The sequence below is a fragment of the Tenrec ecaudatus genome, chromosome X (assembly GCF_050624435.1).
Source record: "Tenrec ecaudatus isolate mTenEca1 chromosome X, mTenEca1.hap1, whole genome shotgun sequence".
Lineage (NCBI taxonomy): Eukaryota > Metazoa > Chordata > Mammalia > Afrosoricida > Tenrecidae > Tenrec > Tenrec ecaudatus.
The window spans coordinates 124,173,697-124,181,759 of record NC_134548.1 but is presented as its reverse complement, the minus strand read 5'-3'; the positions used below and the strand labels follow the sequence as shown (position 1 = coordinate 124,181,759).

At 38.8% G+C, this 8,063-nt stretch overlaps 1 pseudogene; it reads right to left on the bottom strand.

The window, feature by feature from the left end:
- Window positions 1–5,960: 5,960 nt before the first annotated feature.
- Window positions 5,961–6,086, bottom strand: LOC142435174 (U4 spliceosomal RNA; annotated as a pseudogene).
- Window positions 6,087–8,063: the final 1,977 nt, after the last annotated feature.

Here is an 8,063-nt window from a genome sequence, read left to right as displayed (position 1 = left end):
TGATCACACAGGCTGGTGTGTTCTTCCATGTGGGCTTTGTTGCTTCTGAGCTAGATGGCCGCTTGTTTATCTTCACGTCTTTAAGACCCCAGACGCTATCTCTTTTGATAGCCGGGCACCATCAGTTTTCTTCACCACATTTACTTGTTCACTCGCTTTGGCTTCAGCAGTTGTGTCGGGAGGGTGAGCATCATAGAATGGCAATTTATTAGAAGAAAGTATTCATGCATTGAGGGAGTGCTTGAGTAGAGAGAGGCCCAAGGTCCTTCCGCCACCTTAATACTAAATCTAATAATGTAGACACATAGATCTATTTCTCCATCCTCATATATATGTTTGCTTGTACATGTCTTTGTCTAGACCTCTATACATGCCCTTTGCCTCCCCGCTCTTTCCTCTATTTCCCTTGACTTTCCTCCTGCCCCACTATCATGCTTCATCCCCACCTGGGTTACAGCTATACCTCTTCTTTATGTTACCTTATGCTTGATCATTCCCTACCAGGTCTGTCACTCCCTCCTGACCACCAATTTGGATCCCATGTTGTTCCCTTTTCCCTGGGTTAGTTAACACCACTTCCTTACCCCCACCTCCCCCAACCCAAGTCCCCCCGGAACTGTCGGTCCAGTTGTTTTACCTCCAGATAGTTCATCCAGCCTGTCTTATTTAGACAGAACTGTGGAGATAATAACATGTACAAAAACAAGACAGAGGAAAACAAAGCAACAGTATACAACAAAACAACAACAAACCACTGACAAAGAACAAAACAAAACACAAGAAAGAAGAGCTTGTAGTTAGTTCAAGGATCGTTTGTTGGCCCTTAGGAGTGTTTTCCAGTCCAGTCTGTTGGGGCACCACACCCTGGCCCCAAAGTCCACTTTCAGCAACCCTGGGGACCTTGCTACTCCATTCCCTTGCCGTTCCCGCTGCACTCCCCCAGTGCTTTGCCTCGGTGTGGTGGGATCAGGTCAGGTGCGATTCGCACACTGTGTTTTGGTGCTGTCCCCTGTAGCGCCATTGGTCATAATGTCTCATAGTGGGGCCAGCCATGTTGTCCTCTCTATAGACGGGCTGCTCTAATCAGGAACATCATCCTCATGGCCTGGTGGGCCAGGCTGTGCTCCACTCTCTCCTCCTCCCCCTTCATCTGCTCCCGTGTGCTCTGATCAGATATGTCCCTCTCCCGGAGCTGGAGAATCAATGTTGTCCTTTGAAACAAATTCTTCTCGGGGGAGGGGCAAGAATCCACTTAATTTTTGGTGCTGGGGCCAGCCTCCCAGACCTCTCCACTGGTTCCCTACTCCATGCCGGAATGCTGCCTGGTTTTTTACACTGAAGTTTAATTACTTTCATAATTTTAATGAAGTTTTATTTGTCTTTGGATGTATGTTATCCTGACTACTAATGAAATTGATTGAGTTTCCATATCATAAAGAACATTTTCATAATTTTTGCCCATTTTTCCATCACATAGAATTCTCTATCAATTTGTAGGTGATCCTTATCTTTCATGCCGATTAATCTTTTATTTTTAATCATTTTATTGGGGGCTTGTGCAGCTCTTACCACATTCCATCCATCCATTGTGTCAAGTATATTTGTACATTTGTTGCCATCATCATTTTCAAAACATTTTCTTTCTACTTGAGCCCTTGGTTATCAGTTCATTTGCCCCTCCCCCATCTATCCCCCCTCATGAACCCTTGTTAGTTTAGAATTTATTATTATATTTTCATGTCTTATACGGACCGCTGTCTCCCTTCACCCACTTTTATGTTGTCCATCCCCCTAGGAGGGGGTTATATGTAGATCATTGTGATTGGTTTCCCCTTTCACACCCTACCTTCCCCTTCCCCTTCTGGTATCACTACTCTCATTGGTCCTGAGGGGCTTTCTGTCCTGAATTCCTTGTGTTTCCAGATATTATCTGTATTCATGTACTCACTCTTGTCTGGCTGCATTTGTAAGGTAGAACTGTGGTCATGAGAGTGAGGGGAGGAGCATTAAAGAATTAGAGGAATGTTGTATGATTCATCGGTGCTCTACTGCACCCTGACTGGCTTGTCTCTTCCTTGTTACCCTTGTAATAAGGGAATGCCCACTTGTCTACAGATGGGGTTTGTGTCTTCACTCTGCACTCGCCCTCATTCACAATGATATGAGCTTTTGTTCTGGGTCTTTGATGCCTGATACCTGATCCCAAGATACCTCATGATAACACAGACTGCTGTGCTTCTTCCACGTGGGCTTTGTTGCTTCTGAGCTAGATGGCTGCTTGTTTACCTTCAAGCCTTTAAGACCCCAGACACTATGGCATCATCAGCATCAGCTTTCTTCACCACAATTGCTTATACACCCGCTTTGTCTTCAGCGATTGTGTTGGGAAAAAGAAGGTGAGCATCAGGAATGCCACGTTATTAGAACCAAGTGTTCTTTCATTGAAGGAGTACTTGAGTAGAGGCCCAATGTCCTTCTGCTACCTTAATACTTAACATATAAAAATATGTACATAGATCTATTTCCCTATACTTATATGTAAATATATACACATGCCTGTATTTAGACCTCTATAAATCATGGTGGTTAATCTTATGTTGGACATGTGTCGTTATGACTATTTTTCCTGGGCCCTTGGATGCTTTAGATTTTTATGTAATCAAACATGTTCATTTTCCACGTGCAGCTCTGAAAAGACAAATTAGATCTGAAAGTCTTGATGTTTATAACATATTAAGTGAAACAAAGTAAATTTCTGAATAACATGTGTAGTATTCCTATTTTTTAAAGTGGTGGAAATAGATTATGTGTGCTTGTGTAAGTTTACATAGATGTGATTAACAAAGATAAAGGTATGACCCAAAATGATAAAACTGATTACACAGCCCAATAACAACAAACATTTTCTTGGTGTCTTAGTTTTTAAGGTCTGTTGCTGAGGTTATTTGGGATGCTGATTTAGAAAATCACATTGGATGGCCTACATCAGGTGTGGTTTTTTAGATATTGTGCTCCACTATATTTCCAGCTATCACATTATACTATTTTATCATCCTAATGCTAAATAAAGGAAGAATTCAGACACACAAAGTATAAGAGAAAACAAAAATAAAGTAAGAAATATTTGAAAAATGTATTAGGTATTAAGGGACTTCCAAGGGAGGCTGTAGTATATGGACCCATGGCGGCCTATGAGTTAGAATCGAATAGATGGCAGCGGATTTTTGGTTTTGTACGGTAGACTATGCAATACATACAGAGAACACATGTCCGATACTGCAATGCCAGAACACAGTTTGAGAAGAGTGGAAAATAAGAAGGAACATTGTAAAGGTGCATATGTGGAAGGTGTGAGGGCAATTTAGTGTTTTTAAAATGTAAAATTTCAAAGTAATTTTTCTACTTCTTTGAAGATCTAAATTTTTCTTCAAATTATGCAATAAATATTTTAGAACACATTTTAATATACAGAAGTCAATAGATAATTCATGTAAAATGAAATCATGTTACATGAGGTGAGGTTGACGCTAAGTTTCATTCTAAGAAAAATTCTAACTTTTCTTTTTTTGTTCACAGGTGGAGAAGTTGTGCCATCTCCTAACATGACTGGAACATTGTAATTTTCATAAAGGAATTTGACTCTGACAACCTATGTTAGGTTTCAGAGCATTTGAATCTCTATTGTATCAAATTAATGACAAGTCAGTTAATTATGACTCACAGCAACCCTATAGGACAGGGTGAAACTTCTCTTGTAAATTTGTGAGGCTTTATGGGAGCATAAAATCTAATTTTTCTCTTGCAGAACAGCTGGTGGGCTTGAATAACTGACCTCATGATTAGCGTTCAGACATATAACTCACCATGCCTTGAAGTCTCCTTATTTAGTGTACAGTGATTCTGATTTCTGGTCCCTTTTTAAGACAACTATTTGGAACTGTCTACTATTTACCTCTTAATAAAGGTGAAGTAATGCTTAGGGTAAATACCAAATTCATGTAATTTGCACTATTCAAATATATATTATTTGAATCAAAGGACACCATGTGAATTATAACTTCATCTAAATATTTAGTATGCCCCAAACGACTTTAAATAAATCCAGAGTGTACTTCTTGTATCTCAGGCACTTAGCTAACACTACATTAAAATATTCTGATTTTTATGGATGTGCAGAATGAAGAGTACTATATGTCATATATTCTGAATCTCAAAAACTAGAGCTGATAGGCAAAAACTGGTGCCATTTTGGGAAGCAAGCAGGTCAAATCTACATAGAAACAAGTCTAACATCTGGGGCACCAAAATGTGTGTTAGCCAGTGTTATATCAGTGGAGTGAGATGGAGGCCAAGAGAAAGCAGTTTTTAACAGTATTATTTTTATACATATCACTGTATGGATTGACTTATTATAAAATGTATGTATGTATGACTATTTTAAACTAGAAAATGTCCAATAAAGGAAAGACATCTTTTAGAAGACAACTTCTATGCTTTCAATATCTTTCTTGCAAGAAAATGTATATCATGCAGGCACAAATTCCACCCCCTGTGAAAGAATCTCTTTGAAACCATTCTAAAGAATAATTGACTGGATTTGCTCCATAACTTTTGGTGGGCTGAGCAGCACAGATACATTCCCAGAGGTGACACACTACATGACCTTGAAGACTATTGTTCCAATACCACAAAGGGGAAAATAAAGAAGATATACGTAGATATATCCATATCATGATGAAAGTGTACTTTGCCTAGCAATGCCTAAGGGTAGGAAAGGGTTAAAGCGAGAAAGAGGAGTGGTGGCAAAGTTTGCATTGCTTGGCACTTGTTACACATGTAAAAATAGCTAGCTATGCCTTTGAGTTCTTACCAAGTGTAGCATTTGTTCTGTGACCTTATGCAAAATGTAGTTTCATGGGTGTGACTTAAGGACAGTTCATATCCCTAAATGGGAAACAGGAGAGCAATGGCTTCTGGGTAAAATCTAGGTACCACGATACATAAAGAAACAGAATAGTAATTGCAATTTCTTAGAACTGGAAAGAGCGTAGAGTTGCATTAGTTTCAGTTCTCTTCTAATCCTTGATTTCTTTCTATGGATCCATGGAAATTGATCATCTAGGCTCTTGACATATTTTTAGTTAAAACAAGTTCTCTCTTTTATAAAGCAGTTAATTATAGCTAGTGATAATAATTTTAGAATGTTATTCCCTAATTCACTTGGATTTTTACTTTTTTGTACTAGTGTTCAAATTTCACGATTACATACCATTCAAAATATGTGAAGACAGCTATTCAGATATCCCAATCCTCACTGTAGAAAGATTGTATGCCATCCGGTTCCTCAATTTTTCCCAATAAGTCATGATTTCTAAATTATTCATTATCTTACATTCCTTAATCTATAAAGATTTTTTTTGGTTTTAAAGTGTAATCTGTGAAATAGAATTACCTTTTCAAAATAAAGATGCCCCTTCAAATGTCTTGACCTGGCATATGGTACAACCTTACCACTTGACTGTCGGTGTGTATATACTGTGGCGGCTTCCTGTGATATTGGAAGCTGTGCCATCTGTATTTCAGATTAGGAAGAAAGGCCTGATGATCTTCTATATGAAGAAGAAGGACACATCAATATTGGAGTGAGACTCATTAACAACGAGCCATATGCAGAGAATACAACCTTGCTTGCTGAAAGATCATAGACTACAGACTTCAGTATGGATTAGACCTAATCAGTAAGAAAACAAAAATCTGTATGAGCCCCTTATAAAATGATTTTTAAAAATCTCCACAACTGACCCAATCAACTCTTATGGGAACAAGAGTCAAGAAATAAAATGATCTATTCCAATGAGAAAATCTGCAAAAGAACACATTAAAGTGTTAACAATAGAAGTTGCCACTTTGAATTCTAAGGTGCACCTGACCCAAGTCATAGTATATGTTTTTTTATTCGGTCTCCATGGAGACCGTCAAAAATTGCCAATGCCGACTATATTTCAAGTTGTCACTGCGGGGTATTGGGGAAAGTTTTCAATTAGCAATAAACCTCATTGGCTCCGATATTGCCACTGCACAAAGCTCATAGCATATTTTAATAGCCTCATATACATGTAACAGCTGGACACTGAGTCAAGAAAATCGATGAAAAATTAAAGCCTTTGTGATTGGTAAAGATATACACTTGGACCTCCCTGAAAAACAAACAAACAAATTTCTCCTGGAAAAAGAACAGCCAGAATGCTCCTTAGGCAGAATGGTGAGGCTTTGTCTCCTAAGCTTTGGACATGTTATCGGGAGGAGCTAGTCCCTGGAGAAGGACATCATGCTTGGAGGCATGGAGGATCAGGTTAAAAGAGAGATTCCCAATGATATGGATTGGCACAGCGGCTGCAACCATGGTCTCAAACGTAGCGATGATTATGGAGATGGTGCAGGACTGGGCAGTGTTTTGCTCTATTGTACATAGAGTTGCTATGAGTCTGAATCAACTCTATGGCACCACCAACAGCAGCACCATGATCTAATTAAGACAATTTTGTCTTATATCAGTCTCTCTGGTATCGTTGCAACCCTAAATTATTTTTTTCAACCTGGGATTTATCATAGCCCATATTGATGAGTTGTTGTATTTTTTTAATTAGGTGTAGTGTTTCATATTTATCTATGAAATAACATCTGGTTGGTTTAGAGTTTAGACCAATAATTTCAGGTTGCTAGTTTGATACTGTCCAGAATGTCCCTGTTACTTTAATAATAATACAGCCCATACCCAGAAGGAATGCAAAAAGCTATAAGCAATAGCAACAGAGTACAAAGCTGCCAAAAGCCAGCAAGAACTGGCCTTCATCTGTGCTTATTCTTTGCTCCATTTCAACTTGGCCCTGACCTCCCTTTCCTAACCCCTTGCTCATTCATCATTCTAACTTCCTGTCAGCTCCAGTCTCTTCTCTAGTTTTATCTCCTCAGCTTGTCTGGTTAGCTGCCTCCAAACCAATGCCCAATTTATTGCTTGTCTCCTCTGCTTTGTTCTGGCCTTGGGACCCTTTTCTTTGAACTCACCCTAAAGACAACCTTGTCTCAGGTCCAACCACTTCCTTGCCTCTACTCCCTTCTTGCTTTAACCTTGCTGTGTCAGCTCCAGAGAAAATACCATTAACCTATATATTAAGAATTCTTCCCATTTTTAACTCATCGACAGCAATTTTATGCCATCTCTTGTATTTTGTTATCTAAAGCATTGATGAATAAGTTGAACACCGAGCCATAGACAAAACACCTTCCTCATGTTCCTTTTAATGGTTTCTGAACCCCATTTTATTTTTTCTCTAAAATTTGTTGTTGTTTTTGAATTTATGACGTAGAAGATATCATGCACTAGAAGGCAGAACTGCTCCATAGGGTTTTCTTGGTTGTAGCCATTCCAAAAGCATATCACCAGACTTATTTCTTCCACAGTGCAACTGTGTAGGTTAAAATTGCCAACTTTTGTTTCTCAGTTAAGCATCAATATTTTGTGCCTTCCAAAAACTTATATTCTCCCCACCCCCCTAAATTTTAGCAAGTCTGATTTCTTAAAACATCTGGAGTCATACTCTCCAAGTACTGTATCCACCGGACACATTTTTACATTTAAAATAGAAATTGAATGTAATTAAAATGAAATCAAGTTTAACCTTGAAATCCCAGTTTCCAGTGGCTGCATGTCACTTGTTCACTCATATGCAATTCATTGTATTCGACAGTGTAATTCTGGGCCACTTTTCCTACCACGGGAAATCCTGCTGTAAAGCCCTGCTCCAGAGTCCACAGCATAACATGCTATCAGGATTGCAAGTTTGCTTCACTTTTTCATTAACTCATTAGTCAACTTTGTGTTTTAACCCATCCTTAACTTGCCAGTTTGTGCTTTCATCTAGCCCACATTTTCCTGTCCTGTCTAAAAGGATAGCCTTAAGAGTCATTGCTGAAATAAAAATATATTGACTGTAACAGTGCATGGGTCTACTCAGGGATCAACTCATCCAACTAGTTACTATTGCTTTGTAACAAATCATCTT